Raw genomic sequence first — 18,798 nt, forward strand, 5'->3', positions numbered from 1 at the left:
CCTTGTAATACTGCCGTGATTGGAAAATTCCAACCTGTACCTGGAATCTGCTGCTATCCCTGTTTATCACTCGTTCCTCAAAATACGAGTCTTCTTTGAGCTCTTTTCACTGACTCGTAAAATATGAAAAGTTTGCCGAGTTTTGGCCTTCCAGCTCGTTAAAAGGACCGGAAGAGCTATCCCTCCTCTAGATTTTTATCTTTTTGGACCTGAGGGATTATTGCACAAAAAGATTGAGCGCTTGTCTAGTTCGGCTCGATAAAGATATCGAACATTCATCCCTTCTGTATTGTTTTATACTTTTTCGGACTTAAGGGATTAGATGACGAAAAAGGACCCCTGGAGTCCATTTTATGTACCCTTTTTCAGACTCTCTAAAAATGAAAAGGACCGAGTTGTCTTTGTCGCTGGGCTCGTTAAAAATATTAGATAGCGACAAACTTGTCTTTAGACGAGAACGAGTTTCCCTATCGCTAGGCTCGTTAAAACATAGCGATGGGCTTGCCCGAAGGGCAGGTTATAGAACAAGCATATGTTATCCTCCTCAAGCTTGACAAAAATAAAGAGGTACTGGTCAGAAATGACTGGGGAAAAATTGGGAGAACCTCAAAGCTTAATGGTAGCAAGTCGCTCTTGAACATGACACTTTTGCCTCCGTAAATATCGGGTTGGGTTATTATCATTCACCGGTCCCTTCACCATGGTCTCGCCATACCATCCATACATGGGGTAATGCTACCGATCCATCACATCAGTGTCGTTATATGTTCAAGAGATGTCATTCAGAAAGTGTCAACCGGGTCCCATCCACTACCATACATCATCTTTCATCCTTCCATGACCGCCACCCTGAATCATATTTCACAGATTGTTTTCACCATCATCACTAGCTCCGTTCCGTGTCACTGATGTGGGATTCATTAAGGCCCTCCTTTGATGGATCACTTCTTGTCGACATCAGCTCATTATCCAAGAAGTTGATCTAGGAACACCCCCTCAGTACTTTGAAGCTTGCATGCCTCAATGGCAAGTTTCTCACTTTCGGCGATAGGTATACATTAATGACCTTCGACCAGGAGACTTTGCGTGGTGTTCGACGTCAGATCCTATATTCACGCCACGTGAATTGTGCTGCAGTACCTTGAGGGTCATCATCATTATCGGTGATTCCTCTCGCGCTTGTTAACAGTTTACATTATTGACTGGTAATCAAGCGATGTCTTTCCATGTTCGACTTCAAGAAATTCTCACATGGATCGACTTGTACTAGAGTGAAGATCGGACAAGTTTGAAGACCCCGGATCTAGTTTCATCCATCCGGGCTGCGATATGTATTCAGGAGATAAAAAACATAGACATGTGCAGCAGATGATCATCCTACTAAAAGGATGATAATTAAAAGCAGAGAATTATCAGTCTATTATCAGACGATCGTCTGTCTATGTACAACAAATGTATTTATAAAGCTGAGCATGGGAAATGCCCGCATCAGCTAGATCATGAAAAGAAAGTATGAAAAGATAATGTATTGTATTGTATTTTGTTACAGGTCACCTCCCGACGATTGAATGAACTTCGGATCCTCCTAATAAAGCATTTCACCCGATAAACGACCTCATACTTTAGGGGGCAACTGTTATAGACATTTTTGTGCCTTACAGCATAGAGCATGAAATGTCAATAATCTAAGGGATCCAAAGTCCCTAAACATGTTGTTCCTACCCCTAGAGGAACAAGGTCAGCAAACCACAGCACTTCAGATCAGTTCTCCACTGAAAAACACTCAAAAATAGGTCAATTTTGGATCAAAGCAGCTGCTCCACTAAGCATCTGCGCTGAATGTCAAAAGCTCTATGGTGTACCTGCGCTGCATAGCAAGTGCAACAAGGGCTACCTGCGCTGGGCGTACTTTGACATGTGGAGGAATCTTTTCTCAATGTGCCAGTGCCCAGGAAGCTTCCAAAATGACACTTGGATCAGAAGATTCGCCTAATGATGAGTTAAGAGCTTCTAAAACTCCAAGTGGAAGGTAGAAACTCCGAGTGGACTCAAGGACTGAAGAACAACTGGAGTTGAAGAGGACAACAAGTCACACATCAAGCTGACTTATCTTCACTCCAAAACTCTATATAAGGATCTCATCCCATGGGATCTGGAGGCCGGAATTTAGTGCAAAGAATTGCTGTTGGTTTACCGTTGTGAGTATTGGGTGATTGCTTGAGGGAGGTGAAGAAGAGATTTCTCTCCGTCGGGAAGGTGATGCTGGATTGGACCTCTCATGGTTGTATCACCGCCTGAACCTTACTTCCATATATTAATAAAGCATTTGAGGTTCTTCTATTCGCATGTGTTTCAATGGTGTATTGTCTTACTTGCGTCTTTGATTTATGCTAATCCTTGAATCGATTATGAATGCATGCCTCTTGTAGTTTCCTTTTCTTGTCTTATTTGCAGGATCTCGTGTAGCTGGGCCCGTGAAAAGACTTGGATCTGGGAGCAAGCGGCAAACGAAGGAGATTGGATCGACCATTTGCGCAAGACATCGGTAAGTGGATCTCTTCCTTCTATCTCTTGCATGTCATAAAGAAGAAACTTTAGATAGCTTTGCTTTCAGCTGTTGCTAAGGAACTGTCACCCTTAGAGTGGGTTAGGGTCATTCCGAGTTGGATACTTTCCCCCACAACAACCATCATAGATGAAGGGGCTTCTGTGAGTATCCTTTCTTCGACTGCTTGGAAAGCACTTGGTTCGCCATCACTTTTGCCTGAGATGAGAAATCTAACAGGCTTTGACAAAGGAACCAGTGGACCGTTAGGGATCCTTCCCAATCTGCCCATAACATTGAGAGGGTAAACCGTTCACATGAACATAATGGTAGTTCAAGGACCCCTGGATTATAATCTACTCCTTGGACGAGACTATATTTATTGCATGGGAGCCATTGTCTCATCACTCTTTAGAGTAATGTGTTTTCTGCACGAAGGAAGAGTGGTCAAGCTCGTAGACCAGCTTTCATTTCCTGGATCATACAGAGCAAATAGTCATATGCCATCCCTGAATGGTCTTTTCACACAAGGAATGTCTCATCAATCCCCAGTCTGTCCACCTGATGAGTGCGAGTGATTTGGAGGACATGACTGAAACCTAGGGGGCATGCACCCTGGTCTGCTTCGGCAGGAAAACTTCGGGTATAGGGTAGGTTTCCGCGAGAGATATATGACTAGTCTGTACTCCCATCCGTGATTGGAAAAGGGGGTTAGACTGGAATAAGATTCCCTCGTCAAAGTTATGTGAGTGGATTGTCTCACCTTTGTCTATTTCGGTAGACATCGCCGAAGAAGTGTTTTGTTTGCGCTGTGAATAGAACAATCTTTGGTAACCTGAAAGAGGTAGACCTTTCCTGATAAAACAAATGTTTTGTTAGAGATTTGAAAGGTGACCTTGAAACTCTGTTTTATACCTGGGGGCATGCAAACCTTTTGGCATGCAAGCGAAGAGTGACTATTTATTTTTTAAATTTGTAGGTCCTCTAACCCTTTAAACTCGTAGGATTGGTCGTTTCCTAACTTGCATAAAGAAAGGATGTGGGGCAAAACTCTAAAAATTGTCGTTTTCATATATGAGACATTCTTATTATACGACTGGATTAATCGAGCAGTTTTAGCACATAGTTCAAGCTCGTTAAAAAATAAACATAAGTCATGAGCAAATGTTTCTCCCCGCGTTTAAGCTCATTAAAAAATGAACTATTTCCCGGTAAATAACCATCGTGAATGTAGTACTTCAGCCTTTAAAGCCTTGGTCGTGTTTTCATCATCACCTCCACTCTGTATTGGCCGATCATTCACCTCCATTTGATTGTTTACCCCTTTTGAGGAATAGCTGCGAAGAGTGATCCCACTAGCCATCCTTGTAACATTGTCGTGATTGGAAAATTCCAAACCTTACCTGGAATCATCTGCTACCCAATTTTATCACTCGTTCCTCAAAAGACGAGTCTCCTTTAAGCTCTTTTCAACTGACTCATAAAATATGAAAATATTTCCGAGCCATTGGCCTCTCCAGCTCGTTAAAGGGACCGGAAGTTCTATCCCTCCTTTAGATTTTAATCTTTTTGGACCTGAGGGATTATTACACAAAAAGATCGAGCGCTTGTTTTGTTCGGCTCATTTAAAGTATCGAAAATCCATCCCTTCTGTATTGTTTTATACTTTTTCGGACTTAAGGGATGAGATGATGAAAAAGGAATTTTGGAGTTTTCTTTATGTCCCTTTTCAGACTCTCTAAAATTGAAAAGGACCAAGTTATCTTTGTCGTTAAACTCGTTAAAAATTAATAGCAACAAACTTGTCCATAGCATACAAGAACAAGTTTCACTATCGCTAGGCTCGTTAAAACATAGCGATGGGTTTGCCCGAAGGGAAAATTATAGAACAAGCATATGCTATCCTCCTCAAGCTTGACAAAAATAAAGAGGTACTGGTCAGCAATGAATGGGGAAAAATTGGGAAGAAAACTTGAAGAAACTTCGTTGGTAGCAAGTCGCTCTTGAACATGACACTTTCACTCCGCATCCAAGTTGGGTTGGGTTGTTTCATTCACCGGTCACACCACCATGGTCCCATCACACCATCCACATTTGGGGTTAATGTTACCAATCCATCACGTTAGTGTCGCCGACATGTTCAAGAGAAGTCATTCAGAGAATTCACCTGTGTCTCACCCGCTACAATACATTTACACTCCATTCTTTCATGACCGCCACCTTGAACCTTATATCACCAGATCATTTTCACCTCCATTAAAATCATTTGCTCCATTCCGTGTCATTGATGTGGGATTCATTAAGGCCCTCCTATGATGGATCGCTTCTTATCGACATCAGCTCATTATCCAGGAAGTCGATCTAGGAACACCCCGTTCAGTACTTTGAAGCTTGCATGCCTCAATGGCAAGTTTCTCACTTCCGGCGACAGGTTTACATCAATGACCTTCGACCGAAAGATTTTGCGTGGTGTTCGACGCCAAGTCCTTTATTCACACCATGTGAATTGTACTGCAGTGCCTTGAGGGTCATTATCATTATCGATGATTCCTCTCGCGCCTGTTAACAGCTTACATCATCGGCTGGTAATCAGGCGATGTCTTTCCATGTTCGACTCCAGAACATCTCTCACATGGATAGACTTGTACTTCAAGTGAAGATCGAACGAGATTGAAGACCCTGGATCTAGTTTCATCCATCCGGGCTGCGATATATATTCAGGGAAATAAAGACATCAAATGTACATCATTGCTGCACAGATAATCATCCAATCAAAGGGATGATGGCTCTACCAGAATCATCAGTCTACACTCAGATGATTGTCTGTCCTATGTACATGAAAATGAATTTATAAAGCTGAGCATGGGAATGCCCGCCTCAGCTAGATCATGAAAATATTATGAAGATAATGTATTGTATTGTATCCTATTACAGGTCTCCTCCCAGCTTGAAGAACTTCGGATGCTCATAATAAAGCATTTCACCCGACATCAAAAGATTAACGACCTCATGCTTTAGGGGGCAACTGTTATAGACATTTTTGGGCACTGCAACCCCAAGCATAAAATTTCCATAAACCAAGGGATCCTAAGTCCCTAAAAGTGTTGTTCTAACCCCTAAAGGAACAAGGTCAACTGATTACAGCTTCTCCCAGAAGTTCTCCATGAAAAACTGCTCAGAACTGGTCAAAACAGGATCATTTCAGCTGCTCCATAGGCAAAGTGCGTTGCATCTCACCTAAGTACACTCTGTGGGTGCGTTGCATTTCAAAAAGCCCTTCTATGGGGTGCGATGGGCGAGAAGTGACAAATGGCAGTGTCAATCCGCGAGGTGGAGAGGCATGGAATCTTCCAGAAACTTCTCCTGTGACACTTGCCTCTCTGAATTCGACCAAGGATGAGTAAGAGATCATCAATCTCCAAGTGGAAGCAAGAACTATCAGTGGGAAGACAGTAATCAAATCACAAGCTGACTCATCTCCCTTATAGATATCTATATATGGATCCCTCATCCCAGAGATCCAGAGGCGGGAATTTTGCATCTTGTAAGGAATTGATGTTGGTTTCTTGAGACAACATCATAGTGTTGGGTGATCTAAGCTTTGTATGAGGTGAAGAAGGGCTTACTTGCTGAGAGGATGATGTTGGGTCAGAACAACTAGTTGTAACTCCCTTGGCTCTCTCTTGATTATCAATTAAAGCTATTCAAGTTTTCCTCCATACTCTTGTGTCATTTATGTTTTATGCATTTGTATGGTCAATTTACATTTGATCCTAGATTGTTTATGATTATAGATCCATGTTCTTGTATAGTGTTATGCTACTTTGATCCTACAGGTACTCTGTGAAGTTGGGCGTACAAGGAAGCAAGTAGCGAAGGACTATCAGGAGAGAGAGGAATCAAACTAGGAAATAAGCGCAAGACAGAGGTTGGTCTCCTTTGTTCTTCTCTCACCTATATTTCATAAAGGAAAAACGAAAGTAGCTTTACTTTGTTTGTTTCTAAGGTAGCTACCACACCTTAGTGGGATAAGCAGTTCTGTGTAGACACTTTTCCCTGTAACATTGAGGTAAAGACCAAATTAGTGGTTGCATAGTAACCTGTGATGTAAGTTGGATAGTTATTTGTGATAGTCCTAGAATTGGAGTTTTAGGCAAACTTTAACCTGTGTTCTGAACAGTCGTTGACATAGCAAACTGAACCACGGTTTGATGAGTACTCAGGGCGAGCTACTGAAGTGATTACTGAGCAGGTGTTGATTGGTTAGCTTGGACGGTTGGTTGGACTTGAAAAGACATACCTTGAAAAGGTAGTTGCTGTGTAGGTTCTCCAAGAGGTTGGCTAGGTTGATACAAAGGAACTTGAGAAGAAACATGAATTGACTATTAAGAAGGGTTCCAGATTGTATTCAATCCAGGGTAAGGCATTCCAATGGCGGGTTGAGGCATAACAGGCTGACAAAAAATGGTTTAAGGCATTTGAACATAATTAAAGTATTTTCTGGCAATGGGTTGCCCCCCATCTGTAGGGTAATGCTCACCAAAAGGTTGTCCTCTAGGAGGAGGATATAACAGTTTCCCCCTAGGTAGATAATAACCACCTATTGGGTTAGCTTTTGGATTACGAATATTACTAGAAATCATATTAATGACTTTTTCAAATGCTAAACCTTCATTGGTAGGGTTAATTACACCAGTTGACATGTTTGAAAATGAGTTCTGGGAAGAAGCTCCTAAATAAGCTCCTGCGAGAGACTGATATCCAAGAGGTAAAAAACCACCGCACAATGTGGACTCTGGAGAAGTGGAATACATGGTTGTATTTGACATGGCACTTCTAGGAATCATTGTGGACCAGTCAAAACATGGTACGGTAGAATAAGGAGTCATGTAACGTGGAATCCCTTGTCCTAAAAAGTTCAAGGGTGTAAAATACCAAGGGTCATGGTGAAGAGATTGAAACAAAATTTCTGAGATATCCACAGGCTCATTAGTATAAATTATAGGTTCTTCCTCTTCGTCCAAAACAAGTTCTTCAATGGAAATAAGACTAGGAGGGAGACTATCAGTAATGATAAATTTCACATGCAGTGAAAGTGGAGGATCCAGAATATCTATTGTAGCAGATGTATGAATTTCAGGCTCGAAAATATTAGACTCGGGTTTGTTAATATTTGGTTCGGAAATGGGATTTATATAAGAAGATTCTCCAGTATCTGATTCAATTTGAATGAGTTCGGTAATTTGTAAATCAGTTGCTGCTGAGTGTGATGTTAAATTTTGAGTTTGATCAGATTCAGTTTCTTTCACTTCAAGGCCTAAAATAGTAGATGTTATAGCTTGATTAACTTCAGTTCCTCTTACATCAGAATCTAAAATAGTAGAAGTTTCAGTTTCTATCACAGTTCAGTTTCAGATGATTTAGACTTTTTTGCTTTAATCTTTTCTAACTGACTTAGTGTATACTCAGGGGGGATCCTTGAGCATCCTACATGATTGTCTTGGTAGTTCCGCCACAATGAAAAACTTTCAATTTATTAATCACACAATATCTAAATTACACCTAAAGTCTCTAAAAAGGGAAAATAATAGAGAAGTTAACGCGCACTAGAAATATACGAGTTCAAACCACACAAAATTTCTCTTCACAGAGATCAATATTTACTAGTTGGTGATGAAATCCAACATCAAAGAGATCAAGGTGATTTTTTTTTATACAAAATGAGCATTTGGAATCAGTTACCCTCACAAACGGCTTAATGAAGTGGTGTTGCAAGAAACTCTATTATAAACCATCTTGAGCAAAGATTATCCTCCAGAGAGTCCAAGTGACTCTAGCCAACATCTGTTCCAGATACAGCACGACCTTCCCTTTTCTGTCACCTTAGGTAGAGCCCTAGGATTATAGTCACTAAGTTTACCAAATACAACAATTTTACCTGGGGGGATGGTCTTAGATCAGATGTACACGCAAGGGAAGAGTAACAAGCTCAATCCCCTTGAAGGCTCCTCCACATGATCAATTGGAGGTTTACTTTCAAGTGACCCCAAGTACCTTTCAGTACCATTGTAATACGTGAAAATCATTGTATCTAGGCCAATGAAGTGGGTCGGATCACTTCACTAGAGTTGACATGACCTCGTGCTTAACTCATGTATAAGAGGAGCTTCCTAAAGAAAAATGGAAATAATTGGATTTTCTCTCCCTAGCTCAAGATTCTATTGTTCATTTGTAGCTTTGGAAATTTCACTTCCTTCCCTATTTGAAAGCCTTACACTTAAGCTATTGTAGGTGAAAAAGAGCCCTAAAAAATATAAAATTCTAGGTGAATTTTAATTAATGTTGTATTATTAAGTTGTTCTTTTACTCAATGGGTGATGAAGGTGAAACTTATGATGTTGTGACACGACTCAAAATCTTAATGCACTCTAAAATGCAAAAGCAACTTTCAATTTCGATGAAATTCTATTTAGAGAAAAGAAAGAGTTTCTTTGATTTTTTTGAGAAATGAAATACAAAAACTCACAACTTTTCCAATTTCCTAAAGCAACTAATTTCACTATTTTGTAATGAAAATGCAGTCAACAAACTAATTTCCAGATTTCCCTAATCATCAAAATAAACTTAAACACTCTTTTCTTCTAATCACTCAAAACTTCCAAGTACACATAAATCAATAAAGAAGGCTGGAGAAAATACCTATTCTCTTATGAATGCTTTGATTTAAAGATAATAATAGTGCAATCACGAAAAGTTTCCCAAGATGAAAGCAACAACTTCTTTCACAAAAGCATAAGGTCTTCAGAAACCCTAATTTACAATTCAAAGTGATTTTGACCACAAATAAGCAATATTTAAGGCTTAACCAGTGTATTTGACAAAACAAAATAAGAATATCACTTACAAAAATGCATTCAAACTTGTTTTGATCAATCAATAAATCAACCAGGAAAAACCCTAAGGTATTCTCTCAAAAAGGCCTAATATTAAAAAATCATTGACAAAGAAAACAATTGAGTTCAGAAAAGACAACACACACTCTAAACAAATAGAATGACACTTTCAAAAAGACAAATTCAGGTGTGGGTTGAAGCTAATATGAATTTTTCAAAAAATTTCAAGGCCTGCGCGGGTTTTCAATAGGAAACAGAGTGCATGCGCTTAATTGCTATGACAAAAAGGCGCATAGTTGCGCTCTGTTTAAAAATAGACATAACACAGGGAGGAAAACGTAAAGAAAAAATAAAAAATTCAATAATCAACCACTCAGGTCTAGATAAATCAGAAAAATCAGAAATCGAGGCTAAGGAAAAAGATGAAAATAGAGACGTCCCCAGTATGGTTTCCAGTTTGTTACATTAGAAAATCCCTCTTTCAGACAAGAGTGATCTCCCTAGATCCTAAATGGAAACTAGAAACAATCATGACAAATGAACTAACCCTTTCCCTAAGTTGAACTTGTTCAAATTATAAATAGTATAGCTAATGGATAGACCTCTTACCGGTTTCATGAAATGCCTAATGAATATCCCTTATTGTGACTTGGTGCAGCTCTTCAATGCTTGATAAGGCCTGAAAACATAAACCATAAAAGGATCAAAAGAACATGTGATATAATAATTCAAACAACTTAGCCTAATGATCAAGGAAATTAGGGATTGAATTTTCCTTAATGAATATAATAAACAATTGTAAACTATTCATCATTCACAAAAGACAAAATCAATGGGAGAAAGTGCTCATTTGTATTAATCAGAAGATAAGAGGAGCCTTACAACCTTCACCTTGATGCCGTGAGGTCCCTCCCAAATGCCTTCAATCTCCTCCTCAGATGACAAGCTCTCCAATCTCAAACCAACAACATAAGTTTGTATTCTCTGAATTCTGACCTCCTTCATCCCTCAACCCTCTAGTCCTTTTATAGATCAAAGAGGGGGAAGTTTCAGATCCCTAAGAAGAGGATGAACCTCCTTTAATGGAGTAGGTTACCCTGAGAAAATGGATGGAGATGCATCTTATGAGGGTTATAGTTCAAATAGTCATCACTTTGAAGCATTCAGTTGGGAAATATTCGACCAACTATGTTTCTAGAATGTACTTTTTATTTTTACTTTCTAGAATTCACCTGCATGGGTTTATAGTTGCAAACAAAGCACAACTCTATGTTGTTCTCAAAGTCAATTTCCGTGCATGCACGAGAAACTATAGAGAAATTGGCACATGTGGAACTTAACAAGGTGTAAGGCCTATTTGACCCAAATTTCTCATGTAATTTAACATATTTTGAGTTTCTTGACTTCTAAGGGAGCTGGTTCCAACATGTTCATGGATGGTAAAAATATCCATAAATTGATCAAATGTCATGGCAAAAAATTGATGTGTAACAAAAGGCTCAATTTATTGGAACGTAGAGTCAGACTCAAGAGAAGTGGGAGCCCTATCAATGTCCTTAGTACCAAATATTAGGTCTCTTCTAAAAGGAAAATTGATCACTTCCAACTACTCCTATTTATGAAAATGAAAATGAAGACTCTACTTCCCAAGGGTATTAATGGGTATGTCATCATAAGTAGTGCCTGAGGGGAAAGGAAGATCAATTTCATCCTCATCCTCCTTGTTAGTGTCCTGAATAGGAGGACAACCAAATTGAGGAGCAACAATTTCCCACTTCTCCTTTTCAATGTGGAAATAATTTTCAATGTCATATTCCAAGGGGCTAATGGGATCATCTCTCTCAAGGTTTTCAAAATAGGTTTCATCAGGAGTAATAACCCTGAGAAAGGTAAGGTTGGTCTCAATTTATGTTTACATAAATTCACCCTTCCCAAAGCATGTGTCCTCAAAATCATCATTTTCATTATGTGGACTCAAGGAGGACTCATCTTATTGCTCATTACCTATATTCTTAATGTCTTGATGAAGCTTGATGAAGGCTTCCTCTTGGATTCTTAATGGAGGGTGTACTTGAAAATGTCTAAGAAATCCATCAATGAACTCTTTAATAGACGATATGCTTCTAGGTTCGTGATTTTGCAACCATGAGTTATGACCATAGAGAGAACTAAAGAATAACAACATAAGGAAATCCTAGTGGACCACCTTCTCCTTTGAAGTTTGTGCATTAAATATTTCCACATGGTTAATTGCGGAGCTTGCGTCACCATCGAACATGGGTAACCCACATACCATCCTTCCTGTAACATGATTGGGATGTCCTGAGATGCTAGCAATTTCCAAAGTGGGAAATTTATAAAATAATGACAGCCTATTTGAGGTATACATGAAACATATGTAGGAGTCTCTAGGGTGAAATTGAAGATACCTAGAAAATGCTTGCTTCACACTGCAAGCATTGACCATAAAGTTCAGTGAAGAACTAGGACTTTGTTCTTCCAATGTAGTTTCCAATAATGATATGTCAATATGTCGTATGGGAAAAAACACACGTCTCGTCCCCGACAATGGAACCAGAAATGTTACCACTCAAACCAGCATGGGACCTAAAGGGGTTCCTAAGAGGGAAACTACTAGGTTAAGGGAAACTATGGAGGCTTAACCCACTATCACCACATCTAAGTCTCCCTTCTCTTTACGAACTTTCACCAATGGGAGGAGTATTGGTAGTGTAGGGATTCACTTTTAGAGTGTGTGTCAATGGATAGGTGAGAAGATACCCTGAAAACCCTTTCCCAAGGGTGGAGTGAAGAATGGTTCTTGCTCTCTTTTTAAGCAAGGGACTTGGTCCACCAGGGATAAGGGGTGAGTATTAGAGGTGTTAGCTCTGCTACATATTGTTGATATTTGAGGATCAGAAATAAGCTCGGTCCTTGGTTACGCTCAAATGAGGCCCATACTGATCATTCTCACCTTCTCCTTTACCTCCCTCACCCTCCCTTTAGCTCCATTTATCGTGATTTTGTTAAAAAATCATATAAAAGTCCCTTGCTCTTAAGCCCGAAGCGCTAAAATCCATACCCCATAAACCCACGCCCATATGACTGCACGCCTTCACAAACTCTCATCGCTGTGACCTTAGCCATTGATCTCTGCCACTCCCGAACCAACAGTTCCCCATCACATCTGATGGAAGACTCCCGCTATCAAAACCCCACCGTTCGATCATCTCCGTCGCGATTGGACGGTGTCCGCTCTCCCCGCGACCACAAAGTAACAGCACGTTAACACGCGACAGAGACTGGTTTCCTCTCTCCTTCGCTGCCAGGCGTCATGCACTGAGTGGGATTGCATGCCATCGTTCGTTACCGCACAACCCCCCAATGTCGACGCGATCAATACCGCTTACCACCCGGTCCTCCATTCTTGCCCGTTAATCAGCGTGCGCCTCCGCCGCCCGACAACCGTTGGATCTGCCCACTGAGATCCAAAGGCCCACATTCATTCCGCCTTCCTTTTCCTGATAACCCCACCATCTCATCCTCACCATCTATCCTCCCGATCCAATGGCCAGTCCAGCTCCTCTGTCCTGCTTGTACACCCACTATGCAATCCATGTCCCTTGAATTTTCCGCACACCCGAAGGATGAAGGTGACTAGTCTTCCGGTACTATTTGCAGTTGCTCCTCAACCACCATATTTAACAAACAGTATGGCTGAGGAGGAAAAGAACGAAGCACGAACAGATAACTACATTTAACAGTTATGGAGCTTCATCCTATACAGCACTCCAACTGCCCGAGAGGACACCAGAGCATAGGAAAATATCATATTCATTCACCAAAGCAAGCAAACACACCTAGAGACTCCATCAGGCAGTTAAATGTAGTTGGTGGCCAATTATGGCCCCTCCATACTTAGAATGGCTGAGTGCCTTTGTATTGAAACTCTATATATACCCAGAAACAAGATGTAATTAGGGTTGATGGTTGATGTTTTTATGTAAGGTTCAACTTCTGGACGCTGTAACTATTTTGGCACTTGCAGCGTCTCGTATTCATTTTCAACTAACACAAGCTTCTTTTGCTGTTAATTTCTCACTTTTCATCCTTCTTCTGTTCTAAGCTGTGCTTGATATGTTCTATTTCTGAGCTCTTTATGTTTAGCATTAGAGAAGTTGTCATCCTATCTCTGTTTTAAAGTCTTGTATGTATCAGTGAATGAGCTATTCAGGTTTCTTTTTGCATAGTACCAAAGAGCTGTCATCTTGTCTATGTATTAGGGAATCAGATCCACAGACTTCTTTACTGGTTGCAGCCGGCCTTCACATGGTCTTGTGCATCTGCTGGTGTGGTCAGTATTCTCCATATTCATCTAATCCTTAAACTATGAGTAATTGGTGGTCTAAAGCCTTGTAGTCTGGGGGTGTTCACGCATGTCTGGAGTTAAACAAAGTAGAAGTGTTTATCTGGCTTGAACAAGTATCATTCCTTCCATTCATCCATTTGCAACAATAAGTTGAATTTATATGTTCTTGAGCATCTCTGAGCTACAACCTAGGAGAGTTTCTTGGGGTGATAACATTAATTGGCATTGTTGCTGGGGAGAGGAGATTGAAGCTCAGCTTCCCTGGGAGAATGACATAGTTTCAGCTTTGATGATAGACAAAGTCTGGACACATTTCTGGTTGTAATCATCTATCTGGCAACTCTACTAGAGGATCGACCTAGTGGCGACTCCACATTACAGTTCTGGCTCAGTTTGTGAGGCATACTCAGAGAAATCCTCAGGAATCACCAGCTGACCCAGTGCCTGACCCTGAAAAGATTGCTAAGTGAAGGAAAACATCACAGAAAGTAGCATCAGGATCAGGTAAGCCTAAAAAATCTTATGTATCTCTGCAAGAGAAGATTATAGCTGAGAATATACAGTTTGAAGATATAGAGCCCAGCATTGTCAGTGAAGAAATACTTGCAGAGATTCATAAAGCTCCTTGTTCATCTAGTTCCCCTTTGGATCTCAGTCCAAAGAAAGCCTCCCATACAATCCCTCATACTCCTTTGTTTCTAACATCCATTTCACTGCTCCCTATTGTTCAAACTGCTAGTATCCTTCCACCTACCCTAGTCATGGCAGGCCAGCAAGCACCTACAAAGATGGAAAGAATCATGGCTACTAGGTATGGACCCTTGATCTTGCTTGTTCCTTTGAATGCCATGCCTGCAGGAGAGTACCCGAAATATATGCCTAAGTTCACTGGTACTGAGGGAGTAACAGCTGAAGAACACCTTGAGTCTTTTTACAGTTACATTGATAACCTAAATATCAGTGAAGATGATGTGTGGATGAGAGTGTTTTTCTAGAGCCTTGATGGAGAGGCTAGAAAGTGGTTTAGAGAATTGCCCCCTAGGTCCATAACAGACATTTAATCCTTAGATGATGTATTTTTGAAGCATTGGGGAGATAAGAAAGACCTGCTCTATTACCATACAGAGTTTGGAAACCTCAAGAGGGAGAATGGGGAATCATTGCCTGATTTTAATAAAAGATTTAACTGTATGTATAGTAAGATACCAACTGAAGTAAAGCCCATCCCCACCTCTGCCAAACTCACCTATGCCAATTCTTTTGACTTTGATTTTTACCTACTCTTGAGAGAAAGAAGATGTGCCACTCTAGCTGAAATGAAAGATGCAGCTTTAGAGGTGGAATCTAATATCATGGTTGCAGAAAATCTCAATATTCATGCTGATAGAAGGAGGTAGAGAGGTGAGGCTCCTTTTTCCTCTGCTTCATCTTCAGAACCTAAATTAGACAAAATGACTAAAATGATAGCTGAGATATCTAAGCTGAAGGTTGAGCAGAGCTCTGGAAAGGCAAGGCTTCCAAACACATTTTCTCCAAGAAACCCAAATCCATTCAGAAGAGCAAATGAACAATTGCAAATCATTCAGAGGGGTAAAGAAGCTGGTGAAGAACAAAAGGTTAAGGCTCCTTTGCAAAACGTGGTCATGGAAGAGGAGCAGTTTGAAGAAGAGGATGAAATCCATTGCATGGAAGATAAAGGCAGTGCTGCCTTCTTCACATTGTCTGCCTATGAAGAATCATTACTATAGGACCAAACCAGTCAAAAGTGGGATAGAGAGGCTGTTCTGCAGACTGATGAGCAGCAAAGGTACAATCTGAGGTCCAAAGCAAACAATGTCAAGGAGAATCCTGCCCAAAGAGTTGTTGTCCCAACAGAGCAACAGAATATCAGATAGAAAAGACCAGCAGCTAATCCAGTCATCCTCAAAGCACCAGCTCAAGAGGTAAGAGGTCCTGACAAGTCTCCTTCCCCTTTTAGCTTTGAATCAGAAGTCCAGAAGTTAAAAATATCTGTACCTCTGTTAGAACTTGTAAAGAGTGAAGTTTTTAGAAAGCCTATCCCTGATGCTCTTGAGCTAAAAGCCTCACAAACCTCCACGGACTACGTCAATTTGCAAGATGATAAGCTTGCAGTTGTGCTTAGCCCAATGATCGAACCTGCTGATAATAGCTCCCCATCATTCTATGTCTCCTTGACCATTCACGGCAAAACCCTCCATAATTCCCTGCTAGACACAAGGGCCAGCCATAATTTGATGCCAAAAGCTGTCATGGAAGAGTTGGGCCTTGATATTACCATATCGTATCATGGTCTATTTTCATTTGATCCAATAAAGGTCAAATGCCTAGGATTAATCAAAGACCTAACCATTACCCTAACTCAGCGGCCCATGAAGAGCATGATTATGGATATTGTGGTAGCAGATGTCCCTCCCAAGTTTGGCATGCTGCTATCCAGATGGTGGATTAAGAGACTAGGTGGGACACTACAAAATGACTTGTCCTATGCCACTATCCCAGTCTTTGGGGGAGAAAGCAGGAGATTGTACAGAGAATCACAGCTAGCCTACATCATCAGTGATGAGAAGAATCCCTCTAATCATCCCATTTATGCTGTGGACACTGATTTTGGAGCATGTATTCTCCAAATTGAAGAATCCCAGAAATCCTCATTCCAACTCAAGAAACCAATAGTCCAGGCTGAGGGAGAGCAAGGAAGTTAGGTTTGGGAAATGTTCTTTGATGGAGCATGTTCCAGGGAAACTACAGGAGCAAGGGTGGTGCTGATATCTCCAAAACAAGAAATCAGACATCTGCCTTTTAAGCTGGCTTTCCAAGTCACCAACAATATAGCAGAGTATGAGGCTCTGATATTGGGCCTTAACGTAGCTAAAGATAGAGAAATCAGAAACATAAAGGTGTAGGGAGATGCTGATCTTATCATTCAACAAGTGAACAAAACATTCCAAGCAAAGCACCCTAGGCTGAGAGGATATAGAGATGAGGTATGGAGGCTCAAAGATTCTTTTGATAATTTTTGTATCTCATATGTCCCTAGAGTTAAAAATCAACTTGCTAATTCCCTTGCTATTTATGCTAGCATGTTTATCCCTCCCATGCCTCCTAGATTAGTTTATGAAATCCAGATGAAATATAGACCATCCTTGCCTGATAATGTCCAGCATTGGAAAGTTTTTGAAGATGATGATGAAGTGAATAGGTTTCTGCAAGTCATTGGTGAATTCTCTGAAATGCAAATTGACCAAGAGAATGAAGCTTTGGAGGAAAATCCCCAGTCCCAACTTAGAAACAAAATTGGCAAAGATAGCATTGTCCAACTGTCCAGTAATCATATCCCTAAAGGACTAGTCCCCTTAGAAAATTTGTTTGACCAGAATGATGTCCCTTATAAGGCTGCCCAAAAAGGAGACCAATCTGCAGTCCATAGGCATAATATAGGGAGTCTAGATCATCCAAGATATATAAATCTATCTACTCATCTAGTTGCTGCCCAAAGTTCCGAGTACTGCAATTTAATGAAGCAATTTATTGATGTCTTTGCCTGGGAATATAGTGACCTGAAGACATATGATAAAAAGATCATCCAACATAAAATCCCTTTAGAGAAAGACACCATCCCTTTCAAGTAGAAACTGAGACCAATAAATCCTTTGCTCCTCCCGCTAATCGAAAAAGAAATTAAGAAGTTACTGGCTACCAAAATCATAGTCCCTCTCAGATATTCAAAATGGGTAGCCAATTTGGCAGTGGTAAGGAAGAAAAGTGGAGAAATCAAGCTCTGCGTTGATTTCAGAAACTTGAACAAATGCTCTAAGAAAGAAAATTACCCTCTACCCAAGATGGATAATTTGCTGCAGAAAGTCTCAGGAGCCAAAGTGATGTCTTTCCTGGATGGATTTTCAGGGAATAACCAGGTTGTTGTACATCCAGATGATCAAGAGAAGACTGCATTCACCACTCCTTGGGGCACTTTTATGTATTTGAAGATGCCTTTTGGGTTGCTGAATGCTAGAGCCATCTTTCAGAGAGCTATGGATATAACATTTGTAGGAGAGAGGATAAGTTTGTCCTTGTCTACCTTGATGATATAACAGTGTACTCCAACAACCATCAAGACCATTTGCAGCATTTGAAGAAAGCATTCCTGAAGTGCAGAAGGTTTGGGATTTCAGTCAATCCTAGAAAGTCATAGTTCACTTTAGAAGAACGCAAGTTGTTAGGACATGTTGTTTCTACTACAGGTGTTAGAATCAACCCAGAAAGAATAAGGGCAATACAGACCTTGTCTGTCCCAAGATTGAAGAAGGGTATCCAGTCCTTTCTAGGTAAGATAAATTTTGTAAGGAGGTTTATCCCAAATTTTGCAGAACTTGTAAAACGCATTACCTCCATGTTGAAAAAGGGGCCAGAAAACAAATGGACTAATGCAGCAAGAAAATCTTTTGAATCCATCAAAAGGGCTATTATGGAAGCTCCTACTTTAATCAGCCTAGATTACAGCAAGGAATTCCATATATTTTCATTTGCCTCCGATGACACCCTTGCAGTAGTTTTGATGCAAGCAGATGAGAAAGGTTCAGAGCATCTAGTGGCATTTTTTAGTAAAACCTTAAGGGATGCTGAGCTAAGGTAAGATATCATTGAAAAACAGGCCTATGCTCTTATCAAATCTTTGAAAACCTTCAGAATTTACATTTTGCACTCCAAAATAATTTCATGTGTACCCTCTGCTTCAATAAAGGATGTCCTAACACAACTTGATGCTAATGGAAGAAGGTCTAAATGGATTGCAAAACTTATTGAATTTAACATAGAATTGAAGCCCACCAAGCTTGTCAGAGGTCAGGGCCTTGCTAGATTAATGGCTAAAGAGAATTGCAGAAAGTTGGATATGAATTTGATAAGCATAAATTCAGAGGTTGGTCAGGAAAAGGGGAAACAACTGAACCAGGGTGAAACCAATCATTGGC

Source organism: Pinus tabuliformis, chromosome X (assembly GCF_031772625.1).
Source record: "Pinus tabuliformis cultivar Carrire ecotype Pingquan chromosome X, CPIR1, whole genome shotgun sequence".
NCBI lineage: Eukaryota > Viridiplantae > Streptophyta > Pinopsida > Pinales > Pinaceae > Pinus > Pinus tabuliformis.